The sequence below is a fragment of the Strix uralensis genome, chromosome 4 (genome assembly GCF_047716275.1).
Source record: "Strix uralensis isolate ZFMK-TIS-50842 chromosome 4, bStrUra1, whole genome shotgun sequence".
Taxonomy (NCBI): Eukaryota; Metazoa; Chordata; class Aves; order Strigiformes; family Strigidae; genus Strix; species Strix uralensis.
The window spans coordinates 85444214-85458254 of record NC_133975.1 but is presented as its reverse complement, the minus strand read 5'-3'; the positions used below and the strand labels follow the sequence as shown (position 1 = coordinate 85458254).

Sequence of the window (14041 nt, the reverse complement as noted above, 5' to 3'; positions counted from 1 at the left end):
TCAGCTAAGAGCTACAGCCTCTCTCTGACCTTCAAGTGTATAATCTTGTTACAGTTCAACATATAACTGAGTTTCTGAAACAACACTTGTGAATGCTGGAAAGTGAGTTCTCTCTTTAGTCTTCTGAGCTTTCTGTTACAGTGCTGCATCCTGGTTTTACTGCTGAAGAGCACTCTGGCTCATGGGACAGGCTGTTTCCCTACATGTGTACATTTCTGAATTCATACATTCTTCAGTGGTTGCCATTGATTCTTACCAGTGGTCTCTAGGACAGCTTTTTGATGCCAGCAGTAAATGATGGAAAAGCCTAAGTATTTTTGCTACCATTTTATATTCCTTTAAAAGACCACTTACAGTGGGAGTCCTCTTCACCCCATTATTGGCTAAAGCGCTGCCTTTATTTTTGCTCATCAGGGCATTGAAAACAAGCCAGGAGTTGCTGTCTTGAGCAGTGTTTCTCACTGAAGAGGTTAACCTGAGCAGCTTTTTTTTGAAAAAGAGCTTAAAGCTGAGGGGTCCTACATACAACAGCAGCCTCCTGAATGGTGTTGACAAAATCGGGCTGTTATAAGTAGATTTCTCAAATTGATGTGAGTCAGAGCCAATCAAAATTTCAATTGTTTATTTAGCAAGCGGCAACAAGCAAAACAGCGCTGGGCGGCCGGGGAGTCCTTGCTCCGCCAACGGCGCGCACTCACTTCCCGAGGGTCCGTCTTTTTTATATCCTCCGCCTTCCGGTATCGGGTCTCTCTGAGGGGCGTACTCTGCGTCTGCGCACTTTGCAGCTAGGGGGTCGCTCCATCCGGGTCTTCCTCGCGTCACCAACTCCTTGTATTTCCTGCTTTCCTGAGAGTGGCTCACAAAGCTTTTGTTTATATCTTACAGAATATAGACACTACCCCCTTTTTTCTTCTTCTTCTCCCCTTTGTCTTTCTCCCCTTTGTCCTTCTTCCCTTTCTCCCTCTTTTCAGTCTTTTGCATAGTAGGAGTCCTTGCTTCAGCATTTCAACTTAGATAAGCACTTGCAGTCAGTTAGTCGTTACACAGTGTAATAGTTAAGATTAAGCTTAGACCTACATAGTTTATGGAATAACATGTCACGAGCTCCCAGTATCTTTAATGGAATTTGATGAACAAACAGTTTACTGTCTATCACAATCCCCCCTTTTTCTTTTTATCATTTTGTTCATCAAATCGTTGTAATTCTTGTTGATTTAACAGGAGAGGTTTTTTTCAATTTAAAGTCATTATTTAATTGGTCGTTTTTGGTTTTAATGAGTATTGGACGGGTGACAGATATCAGATATGTTACCCATTGCATCATTCTCCAAGTTATGACATATAATATTATTGACAAAGTCAAACTGATTAAGATTAATATCAAGAGAACCACAATGGGGTGACACAACTTGTTCAAGATGCCTGTAGCAGTAGGTGACTATCCAAAAAGGGTGTCTCACCAGTTATGTTCTGCATTCTTTTTTGTTCTTTCCAAGACTCCGTGTATTTTTCCACATTGTGATGAACAGTTATTAGAGTTTTCTGTCCGTTTTCTTTAACTTTCTCTAAAATTCTAACTAAGTCTTTGTGTTGAAGTAACTGTCTAACCAAAGTGAGATCCATTCCAATGGGTGTAGGTTGTAGATTATGTATTAATGTATAATTGGATTGCAGGAGTTGGTAAGACATGACCGGGGTTAAATAGGAAAAGTCACATCCGATTATCTTTGTGAAATTGTAAACACAGAGATTTGAATAATTTTTTTGTCTCTACTATGACCTTGTTTACGGTTAAGAATTCACAAACCGTCCTTAAACATACACAACTTTTGTCAATATATAAGTATTGTTTTAGGATTTTCATTGGGATGGACCTCAAAGTGACAAATATTTTGTTTGTTATCTAAACAAATATCTTGTGTCTCAATTGCATTGTCTTCACAAATGAATCCTTGGTGTTCTCGTACAATGTAAGATTCTAGATTGACAGTTTGCCATTTTTCATTTACTTTTCGGGCTCATACTCTATGCTCAGAAGGATAGAGTATGGTCCCGTTGTGATTCAGCCCTAATGTAATGACAGGATAAATTTGGTATATGGTGGTATTGTAAATAGTGAGTATAAAGGTAGTAGTTGTGTTTGTGATGGGGTCATAGGTAAAGTTTACCAGGTTCCACCAGGATTGGAGTTTCTTTTCAAAATTAGTAGCACTGTCCCAAATTATTCTCCGAATTTCAGTAGGAAGAATACCTTCTTCACCTTCTCTCATAATTGAGGTAGCTATCGACTGCATCCATATTTGAGTCTAGATGCAGCTGAGAGTTAAAGAGAGGTTATTTTGGAGTACACTGAGTGTATCTGTAATCAATTCATGATCTTTTATATTTACCTTTTCCCTTTTTGGTAATATATTTGACAACAGTCACTGGTTAGTCCCCAAAGTCAATAAGGAAGATTGCAAAGGTCGTTGTATATTAGTTAAATCACTAATTGAGGTAGTCAATTTGTTCATTATCACCTCCGAATCAATACTATTTAAAACTCCCAATCCTGTTCCCAATGCACTGGTTAAGTCTCTCTGCATTCTTTTTGTGTGAGGAGTTTGTTTTCGCAGCCAGGTTGTTCATCCCTCGTAAGAAGTCTTTAGGAAAGGTGAACAGGTTGTCTGCATATTTAAAACATTATTTTACATCAGCAATTCAACTTGTTTGAGAGACCACGTCGGGTTAAACAGCATTTGTTGTTGACCTGTATTTCTAATTGCATATGGTCTAATTTCAAAAATTCTTGGGTTAAGCACGACTGTTGGTTGTGTTGGAATAGTATGAGTAGTCTGAGTAGTCTCTTTGGGAGTGTGGGTTGTGGTTGTTGTAGTTTCCTCCTGTATGTTCAATGGAAATCAGAAAGATATAGTTTGATCTCCTGACCTGGTTCCTCTCAAATAAACTATGGACACTGGTTGGGTTGCAGTAAATGTATACCAACAGGCCTCTGATTCACAATGGGTTTGAGTTATTTTAGATTCTGTTTTGTCTTTGATAATGATTTGAGTAAAAGGGGGTTGACGGACGGTTTGAATTAAAGGGTGTCGACTTATTATCACATTTACATTGAATACTCTGCAGCTTATCTGTATCTCATCTCCTTTTTTAGTTGTCCGGGTATGGGATGAATTCTCCCATTTATATGTTTGGAGTGTTAGGTTATTGTTTAGTATGGTAGTTGTTAATTTTGTTCCATACAAATCTGTGTCCATACTTCCTGTATGTCCATAATAAGCATCTGTTCAAGGCCATATAATTTGGTTAGTTAGGGTATGTTCAAAAGGCTGGTGGGATTGGTTAGTCGTTCTAGCTCATTCTGGTAGTGTATTCATTGTAGTTAATACACTTAGCCAGACTATCCAATAGCTCCAATAGAAGGTTGGCGGGATTCTATAGATTTTTTTTTTATTTTATTTTTTATTTATTTATTTTTTTTTTAGTCTCTTTTGTATCAGGGCGTCTGGCACTCTCGTCTGGTCCTTCTCCCTCAGAGGCCCTTTTTTTTTTCAGAGTAGGGCAGTAGAGTTTTCCCCACTTTGGTACGTCTCTGCCTCCTCTGCCTACTCTGTTGCTTAGAGCAGCAGGGTGTTCCATCTTCTCGGCAGCAGCCGTATTCTTCAGGGGTACGTTTGTCTCTACTCTAGGACACATAGGTCTCCCAGTTTTTATCTTTGACCTCGGGTTCACGACAGGGGACCCAGGGGATCTGCTTTCTACAGATCACCCTTAGGATCTGAGGGTGTTATTCAGTAGGTCAATTAGAGTGAGTGCACTCTCTTTCAGGATTTATCCCTTTAGTAAATATTTCCCATCAAGTTTTAGAATCTTCAATTATTTTCCTGTTTTTACTCCAATTTTTAGGGCCTGATTAGTTAATCTCCATTCTTGTTAATAACACTGATTACAACCAGACCGGAGATTTATTCCATGTGCATTATGAATCCCCCAGCCTTCTTTACATATATTACACTTTATGTATATAAAAGGAAAACAAATACAAGTTTCAATTGGACAAAATATTAGGGTCTCACTCATCGAGTCCTTCGTAGGTTCTTATCTCACAATGTGTAGAGAGTTCTTTCAGGTTTTCCGAAGGGTGACTCGTAGATCCCCAGGAGAGTTGGCCATTTTCCAGGTCGGATCCTGTATAGGTCCCTTTACTCGGCTTGCGTGTGTCCACCCCTTCTCAGCAGTCCGAACAGCAGTTTCTGTAGTGATAAGAGCAACATAGGGTCCTTCCCAACGGGGGGGTCAAAGAAGATTCTTTCCATGATTTGGTTAGTATTTTATCTCCTGGTTGGATTTGATGCATGGTCACATCCAATGGAGGCCTTTGTACTACCATCCCCCAGGCCTGTAGTTGTTTTCTCCTTGTCATTAGCTGTATTAGATAGGATTTTATCTTTAATTCTTCAAGTTGGGGGTGATCTGGTGGTATTTCTAAATCATAGGGCATCCCATATAACATTTCGAAGGGAGAAATACTTACATCGGTTCGGGGTTGAGTTTTGATATTTAACAATGCTAAAGGGAGATACTTTATCCATGACATTTTAGTTTCTAACATCAATTTGGTAAGTTGTTTTTTTTGTTTGTTTGTTTGTTTTTGTTTTTGTTTTTTTTTATTCATACGTTCAACTTTTCCTGAGCTCTGCGAGTGCCACGGGGTATGGTATTGCCACTGTGTACCCAGGGCAGTCAAAGTCTCTTTGGTTACTCTGGATACAAAATGTGGACTCCTATCTGAGTCTATTGTTTCTATTGTTCCATACCGAGGTATAATTTCTTCAAGTAATATCCTTGTTACTGTGTGAGCTGTGGCTAAGGCTGTGGGAAAGGTTTCTACAAATTGGGTTAAATGATCTATAATTACTAATAGGTATTTATACCTCCCCACCTTTGGTAATTCGGCAAAGTCTATTTGTATTTTTGCAAAAGGTCTATGAGTCAATTCTCGCCCCCCATATACTTGTTTTCTTATTTGATGTTTATTTACTTTTTGACAAACGAGACATTCTCCTATCACTTGTTTGGCTATATCATATATCCCAATGCACATGTATTTAGTTGTAAATTGATCCACTAATGCCTGAGTTCCCCAATGAGTGTTTTTATGGAATTGCTGTATTATCTTGGTAGTTATGGGTTTTGGGAGAACTTCTCGGCCGTCCGGGAGTTCTCATTTTCCATTAGCTTTCTGTTTAATCCCCATTTGATTTAATTTTGTTTGTTCTTGAATAGTGAAGTTTAAAGTTTCATAGGATTTTCCATGGAAAAAGCACTACTTAAACCCTGGTCTTTCACATACACATTCTATGCCGTCTACCCCGAAATCGTCCCAGCAAGCATAACAGGGGAGGTAATTATCTCCACAATTAACACACCGCTTTCTGGTCTCTATCGGATCATCCAAGTGCAGTGCTAATAGCGCTGCTCTCTTTACCTCTTGATCAGTAAGGTTATTCCCCCGTACTAAAGGATTGAGCCCCCTCTAGTGTCCCTTTAAGTGTACTACCGCAATTTCGCTGGGCCCTCGTATAGCTTGTAAAATTTGTGATATTAACTCCTGATGTACTAGGTCCTTCCCCCGAGAATTGATTAAGCCTCTCTCTTCCCATATTTTTCAAAGGTATGTACTACTCCAAAGGTATATCTAGAATCGGTATATATAGTTCCCACTTTTTCTTTTAGTAATTGTAAAGCCTTTAATACTGCATATCATTCGTATGCCTGTGCATATTCACTTTCTTCCAAACTAAAGGGTTCCTTTGAATTGACATAAATGTTTAAGGCTTGACAGACCCACTCTTCAAAGGACCCAAAAAAAAAAAACCCAGGCCAATAGAGATGGTCGCCCCTGATTTGTTTCCCTCCCCGAACCTCCATATAATAATAAATCATTTCTACTTTGTCCTTACCCCGCCTAAAGGGGTAATTTTCCCAATGGTTTAACATTAAGCCTAAAGGGCTATCTGGTGGTATTTGGGGGTACCTCACCTTGGGTCCCACACCACCCATGGGATCAGAAGGCTTGCTCTTCTTCTGTCCCATCTTCCGGAGTGCCTTCACACACTCACACAATTCGCTTCCCCCTTTTCGTGACCCAGGCCCTCGTGGAATATGGGAACTGCACTACCGAGGGGTCTGCACTCGCTTCGCCCTGCTGGGCGTCTCACACACCACGCTCCAGGAAACCCAACCCCAACCGAATGGTAACCGGCCTATACTCACGCAACCCTGCGTCTTCGTCCGGGGCTTCGTGCACAAAGATTACGGGGTTACCGATATTCTTTTGCTTGTTGCCGAGTTTTGGAGTTCGTCGGTAGAGGGTGTGATGTGATAGCACTCAGCCGGGGCCGCTGAACTCAGCGGGGCGCGCCTCCCCGTATGGGGTTTCCCACCAGATTGCCTCTATCCGAGTCACGGCACCAATTTTGTTATAAGTAGATTTCTCAAATTGATGTGAGTCAGAGCCAATCAAAATTTCAATTGTTTATTTAGCAAGCGGCAACAAGCAAAACAGCGCTGGGCGGCCGGGGAGTCCTTGCTCCGCCAACGGCGCGCACTCACTTCCCGAGGGTCCGTCTTTTTTATATCCTCCGCCTTCCGGTATCGGGTCTCTCTGAGGGGCGTACTCTGCGTCTGCGCACTTTGCAGCTAGGGGGTCGCTCCATCCGGGTCTTCCTCGCGTCACCAACTCCTTGTATTTCCTGCTTTCCTGAGAGTGGCTCACAAAGCTTTTGTTTATATCTTACAGAATATAGACACTACCCCCTTTTTTCTTCTTCTTCTCCCCTTTGTCTTTCTCCCCTTTGTCCTTCTTCCCTTTCTCCCTCTTTTCAGTCTTTTGCATAGTAGGAGTCCTTGCTTCAGCATTTCAACTTAGATAAGCACTTGCAGTCAGTTAGTCGTTACACAGTGTAATAGTTAAGATTAAGCTTAGACCTACATAGTTTATGGAATAACATGTCACGAGCTCCCAGTATCTTTAATGGAATTTGATGAACAAACAGTTTACTGTCTATCACAGGGCTATTAAGTATGGTTCTGAAAACTTCAGCTTCTCATGTGATTATTGCTTGGAATAATCCTGGAATAATAATCTCTCTTGGAAATCCTGCAGGTTCAAAAGTGAAAAGAGAATGGGACAGGGATCCTGTACTTGTAAACATATTCAAAATCCATACAATTCTAAAGATCACTGTACAAATTTTGTGGAGGAAGTAACTTGTTAGGATGAGTGAGATCAGGTTTGGAAATACTGTTTTATTTGTCAGATCCTTTTTAGTATGCACTGTAGGTATCTGATGTAAATGGACAGGGTAAGGGGCTGGTGATATACATTGCTAGGAAAGAGTACTGAAGTTCATGGGCTAATGCTTCTCTAAAAAAACATTAGAAAGCATTTATAGTTGGCTTGACGTAGGTGTCTGGTTGTGGACGAGTTGCTGATGCTGGCACTAGGGCATTAGTTTCCTACTTTTTCTCTTTAAGGAAGTGGGGCTGGTCTCTGGGTGTTAGAATATCATATAAACAAAAGGAGAGAAGATGTGAAATGGCACAAGATGTGGGAAAACCCTGGACAAGTAATAAACTTTGTAATTTCCTGGGCAAGCCTGTATCTGCTTTTTGGCTCCAATTCAGAAGGAAGGGATCTGGAGTCTGGGAACTTTGTAATATTTTATAATGCTCAAGAGTAAAATGCTGAGGCTCAGATTTCTGTCTCTCTTGTGGTTAAAATGGTTTAGTAGGCTTTGGCCCTGATTCAGCAAAGCACTTAAGTCTATATGCTACCTTATTTTATTAGTCTCAGTGGAACTATTCATGTGAATCAGACTAAGCCAGAGCTTGCTGACCTTTCTGGACCAGGGGCTTTATGGTAGGTGTGGAGATGAAATGGTCAATCCTAAAACGGCTGTTGATGTAATAGTTGTACAGAAATTGAAGTATAAGCAGCACTGAAAGCCTGGAGAGAGGATATGGTTTGATCTTTCTTGTGTGTCACCCTAGGCTAGCTTTAGAAACTTCTGACAAATGTATTTCTTGAGTTCTTAATGCTCTCTATAGAGGGAAGACAGCATAGACTCCCCCTCCAAAGTGGTGAGAAGTCAGTGCTCTAGCACTGAATCTGTTTATAAGCATATGAAGTGACACTGTGTAGAGGAAGATCAAGTTCTCAGATGGAGATACCATGTGGGCTGCTACATCTCTGGCAATGGTGTTGCCAACTTTGCTACCAGGAGTTGCCCAGTATTAGACAACTGAATGCACTGTTGGTACCTAACCAAGAGTTTGGCTGTATTGGGTGGTCTCATGTCTGTAGACAGCACTATTTCAATACTGAGGAACTGAATGTGCATCTCCTGGTTGTTCTGGACAGTCTGCATTGAGGCTAGTGTGTTACTCAGGAGCCCCACCAAGCTCAGGGTGAATAAACTGCTGTACTATGTGCTAAGGGCAGCAAAACCAGCCCGCATTGTCTCCTTGAGGAAATGAGTAACAGAATTCAACAATTTGTTAATTGCTTGTCATCTTTTACATGTATTTCTGCTGATGGACTCTCTGGGAAAAATCATAAAAAGACTTATTTAAAATGGCAAATCACAAAACCTGTGCTTTTTTCCTAATTTGTGTTACTGATGGTATCAGAGCAACAAATGAAGAGCATCTTAGCAGTTCATTAAATGAGTGCTTTCACCTACAGAAATAGTATAGTTTTTCAAAGCAGTTACTTAACTGTCAGCTTGCAGCTTGACAAAAGAAGTATCTTGACTGAGCTTTCCAACCTGTCACATGGAAACTTTCAACTGGTGTTGCTTTCCAGCTTGCTTTCCGGGGTGCTCTGGGCAAGCATTTTCTGCGCAGGTTCCCCATGGTCAGTGTCTGCCCTCATGGATAGCAAATGTGTCTGAGGGCAGAAATGCTGCCTGCCTTCAACCTTGTCACTTAAAATCCTGTGCCTTGGATTCCTCCGTTTGAAGGTGCGGCCCTGCTTAATCTGTTTATTTAAGAGGTAGGCCATTTAGCTCTGAATTCAGATTCAGAATGGGAACAGATGTGCTGTTCTGCCTTTTCCAGATGTATCAGGAAACTAAGGAAAGGAGAAGAGGTGCAGCTCTGTATTCTTGTGTATTCCAGCATCCTTCTTCTTGTCTTTATAGTTGATGAGTAACAATTACTGCCCTATTTCTCAAACTACCACATCTGTCTCCAAATGCTGTTCTTTATTTCAAGGTGTCTGACAACACTGGCAATGCAGTTGAAAACTTCATTATGCAGAAGAGCAAAGCAGATGTTAGCCTTGACTTGCCCAAAGAAGTGTTTTGAACCAAAGAGAGTCAAATAATCCCAGTGAACAATTAGTCTTATTTATTGTGTATTCAAGAATAGGGCAAAAATTACTTCTCTGATGTCTGCCAGAAAGTAAATGGCTGGTATGGAATTGACTTTATAAAAGGGGATAACCATTTTGGAGAGGGAAGTAGCAGCATATGATACTACAACAGTTACTTGTTTTGTTGTCATTCTGATGATGTCTGGCTTGGACTGGCAGCTTTACAGCAGCCTAGCTCATTGCCAGATGCTATTATACTGCTGTAATAGTGAGGTACAGCAGTGGTGAGTTAAGACTTCCGTGTTTCTTTAATGGCCGTGACAAGGGTATTTTAGTACATTGGAGTTGGAAAATGACCATTTTGAAGCCGTCTTGTCTTGGCATCCCTTCTTTCCTTCTGAGATCCTTATTTATGGCTTGCTTTGACATATGCTCATTGTAGACATAATCTGATTTTTATAAATAAATTGTAAATCGGAGGTCCTGATTGGATTGTCTCTGCTTGGAAACCCCATGGGATTAAGCATTCACTTACCTGAACTGTTTCTTAGGTTCTTGGTTGTGTGGCATAGCTCTAAACTTAGGTTTGGAAAACATGTCTCTGATTGTAGCGCATGTCATCAGACCTTTATCTACCTCATGGTGACATTGAGGCCTAGAGCATAGTAACAGTTTTCAGGTTCTGTCTGGATTCTCCTTGTGTCCTGGGGTTACACACACGTTCCAAGGCCTGAACTAGTTCACATGTTCCCCTGCACAAGGAAGAAAGGGAAAGAGAAAGAAGTCTGCCCATGCTTTTTGAGTGCCAGAAGTGTGGTGTCAAGTGTGTCACTAATCCTGATCTGGGAACATGAAAGAAGTAGGTTGTACTCTTCTTCCAAGATCAGATTGAATTTGCAGTCCTTGAGTACTGAACTGCCATTAGACTGAGAAACTGTGTCAAGCTGATGTGAAAACTGAAGAGATTAATAAGGAACTCCAGGAGACGTGTATTCCATTTCTCTTGATGGGAATGCACTGTGCTTTCTGAGTGCCAAAGGCAATATAAATCAGACCAAGTAGGCTTTTAAATGGTGAGGCATGGTACAACAGAAGAACATAACAAGTTAAAACAGTTTCCTCTTCCCTCCACCCATTAATGCTATTCCTTGTATCTATATACGATGCCATCTATAGCACTTAGCTTTGTTTCTGTAAATCAGCATAACTTCTATGCATTTTATAAATGGATTGAAAAGGTGTGGCTCTTGGCAGGGTATTTATATATCCAAAGTGGAGGACCAATGTCACCCCTGTCCTTTTTTTGAGTAAGGTACTGTAGCTTTCCTGGTAACTTGGCTTGTGTACTGCCTTCTCCATCTGGAAGGCCTGAAAGGAACGTGCGCTAAAAGCATAGCTGGGCTTACAGCTGTTTGAAAGCTAGGAAGACCATATTGACTGATTTAGATCTATAGAGTAATATGAAGTACATGCTTTAGGTACTGGACACTAAAGGAAATAGTCAATACAGCAAAAACTATGAAATCTTCTGTGTAAAATAATAATAAAAGAAAGTAAAGCTTTACTCAGGCATATCTTCCCAGTGTTATTTGTAATTTATCAGGTCTTAAGTCATAGAATCATAGAATGGTTTGCGTTGGGACCTTAAAAATCATCTAGTTCCAACCCCCCCTGCCCTGGGCAGGGACACCTTCCACTAGCCCAGGTTGCCCAAAGCCCCGTCCAACCTGGCCTTGAACCCTTCCAGGGAGGGGCCAGCCACAGCTTCTCTGGACAACCTGTGCCAGGGCCTCACCACCCTCACATTAAAGAATTTCTTCCTTATATCTAATCTAAATCTACCCTCTTTCAGTTTAAATATGATACCCCTCATCCTATCACTATACTCCCTGACAAAGTCCCTCCCCATCTTTCCTGTAGCCCCTTTAAGTCCTGGAAGGCCACTATCAGGTGTCCCCGGAGCCTTCTCCAGGCTGAACACCCCCAACTCTCTCAGCCTGTCCTCGCAGGGGACGTGCTTCAGCCCCCTGAGCATCTTTGTGGCCTCCTCTGGACCTGCTTGAACATGTCTGTGTCCTTCTGATGTTGGTGCCCCCAGAGCTGGACACAGGACTGCAGGGGGGTCTCAGGAGGGCAGAGTAGAGGGGGAGAATCCCCTCCCTCACCCTGCTGCCCACACTTTTCTGGATGCAGCCCAGGACATGGTTGGCTTTTTGGGCTACGAGTGCACATTGCTGGCTCACAGTCAGTTTTCTATTCACCATCACCCCCCAAGTCCTTCTCTGCAGGGCTGCTCTCCATCCACTCCTTGCCCAGCCTGTATTTGTGCTTGGGATTGCCCCAACCCGTGTGCAGGACCTTGCACTTGGCCTTGTCGAACTCCATGAGGTTTGCACAGGCCCACTCTCCAGCCTGTCCAGGTCCCTCTGGATGGCACATCCCTGCCCTCCAGTGTGTGAAAGCACCACACAGCTTGGTGTTGTTGGCAAACTTGCTGAGAGTGCATTCAGTCCCAGTGTCCATGTCACCAACAAAGATGTTAAACAGCACCAGTCCCAGTACAGACCCCTGAGGAATGCCACTCATCACTTCTCTCCGCTTGGACATCGAGCCCTAAACACACACTTTGTGACGCATTCAGTGTTCATTGCTAAACTGTGTCATGGAATAAAAGTGAAATTTTACAAGGAGTACCATGAAGCCACATAAATGTACTTAGAGCTCTTAGATGCTCCGAGCTGAACAGTTTTTTCTCAAACTCCTCCATATAAGCTCAATTTATTGGATCACTAGAAAGTTTCCTGCTGGCTCTCCAGTTGGTGAAACTACCTATGTCTCTACATGATTTTTTTTTTTTTTCTGAATGTGTTAAGAGACCACAGGCAGGCATTAAGTAGGAAAGTGTGAATGACAGAAGATCTGCTGAATTTTCATTTCCTTCATTGAGTACTTGCCTTAATTCCCAATTCTAGCTCCATCTTCCTCTGGCGATGCTCATACTTGTATTTTCTGCAAAGTTTTTGGAGCTCTATGTATATGATCTATCTTCTCCATGTTAGGCTTTAACTTCTGTGCTTCCCCGAAATTTTGGGAACTGAATTCACAACCAGAAGTTTCTAATCTGATTTTAGGTTGCTGTCTTCTGAACAATGCCAAAGGTTTTCTTTACCTTCATATTTTGAATGGTCATTCATCTAATTTGTTCAGTTTGATGTGAACAGAGCCTTTCAGACAAATTTCCACACTTTCATACTTCAAACCAAGGTGAAAGTCTGAAATCTTTCAAGTCAAAGAGCCTTTGACAGAGCATTGCCTGTCAAGCATGTATTTCTGAGGCCTAACTCAAGCATTATTTTCAAGCCTGCAGTAGTTTTTACCAGGTGAGAACTTGCTTCTGATCTGTGTTAGTACTTTAAACTGCGACTTCACAGAATCAACTACGTTGGAAAGGACCTTGAAGATCATCTAGTCCTTCAAGTCTTTTACTAGACTTGAAGTGTAAGACTTGAAAAAGACATCTTTTCATTGGGGGATTTTGTCTGTCTGTCTTCATATATGCCCTCATCCATCAGAATTTTGCATTGTATTAAAGATGGTTATCCTCAGAAGGTCACTTGGAAATGGTTTCAGTTAAACCATGCTGACACATCCTATAGATGTAGGCCAACATTGAGATGCCTTAATGAAACCAGTTAAACAATCTCACACCCTTCATATTTGGATTTGGTCTGGTGTGCAGAATGTCCATTCGTAGATCCTTTTTAACCTCTAATGAGGAAAATAATAGGTTTATAACCAACACTGTGATATGAATTTGTGAATATAACTTGAAATGTAAAATGGAACTGTATTTCTGTGTACAATAAATTCAGTGAATATTGAAAACATTCTTTTATTAGGCTCAAGAGTGAACAAGAGTTCAGGAGACAATTTAATTTTGTAATTTTTCACTTAAGAAAGATGATGCAAAAGTTTCCCAGGTGACTGTACCACATGCGTGTCCTCACCACACCCTGATGACTTTTGTATGCCGGAGCTCAGCTTCCTGGCTATTCCAGGCAGGAAAGTGGCCCTTTGGTCAGAGAGGGCATTGAAGATCCAACCCAGCCCAAGTTTCCTCTGTTGTTTCTCTCTCTCTCAGCTTTATAGGCTGGACTGCTTCTCAGTGTTTAATAACCAACTAACCCACCGTGGCAGTTAATTTATGCTGTAATTGATACGCTGCTGCTTAAATGAGAGTGAGTGGGAGGACTGGGTCATCAGGAAGCAGGCTCAGGTTCCCTCTGTCACATCTGGCTGCTGCTGCTGGAGCTTTTTTTCTTTTTACCTGAGGTTCTTAAATAAACTAAATGATAGTTCCCAGACTTCTGGGCTGTGAGACATATGTCACTGTGTGTTGTAGAGTCAAGGCTGAGTAGTGAAGGGTGGTGGTTGAGTTGGTTTGTTGAAACCTCCCTTGTTGGGTAAGGTAAAAGACAAGAAGAGTTGGTCTGTTTTCTCAAGCGTGCTGCCTGGTCATGTTATCCTGTTCACAGGGGCCCTCAGGAGAGAGGTCAAGTCCTATGTACATCTGCAGTCAAAAAGAGGGATGGGTCTGAAGGAGATTTGAGGAACAACAGGATCTAAGAGAATATTCTGTCTTTGATGACACTGAGGTTGTAA

At 41.6% G+C, this 14041-nt stretch overlaps 1 long non-coding RNA gene across 1 annotated transcript; it reads right to left on the bottom strand.

Annotated features, from left to right (window-relative positions):
- Positions 1-1227: 1227 nt before the first annotated feature.
- LOC141943074 (uncharacterized) lies at positions 1228-7055 on the bottom strand. Its single transcript, XR_012628841.1, has 2 exons — positions 6277-7055; positions 1228-4253 (listed from the first exon to the last, which is right to left on the bottom strand). It is a non-coding gene; the product is annotated as an uncharacterized LOC141943074 (long non-coding RNA).
- Positions 7056-14041: the final 6986 nt, after the last annotated feature.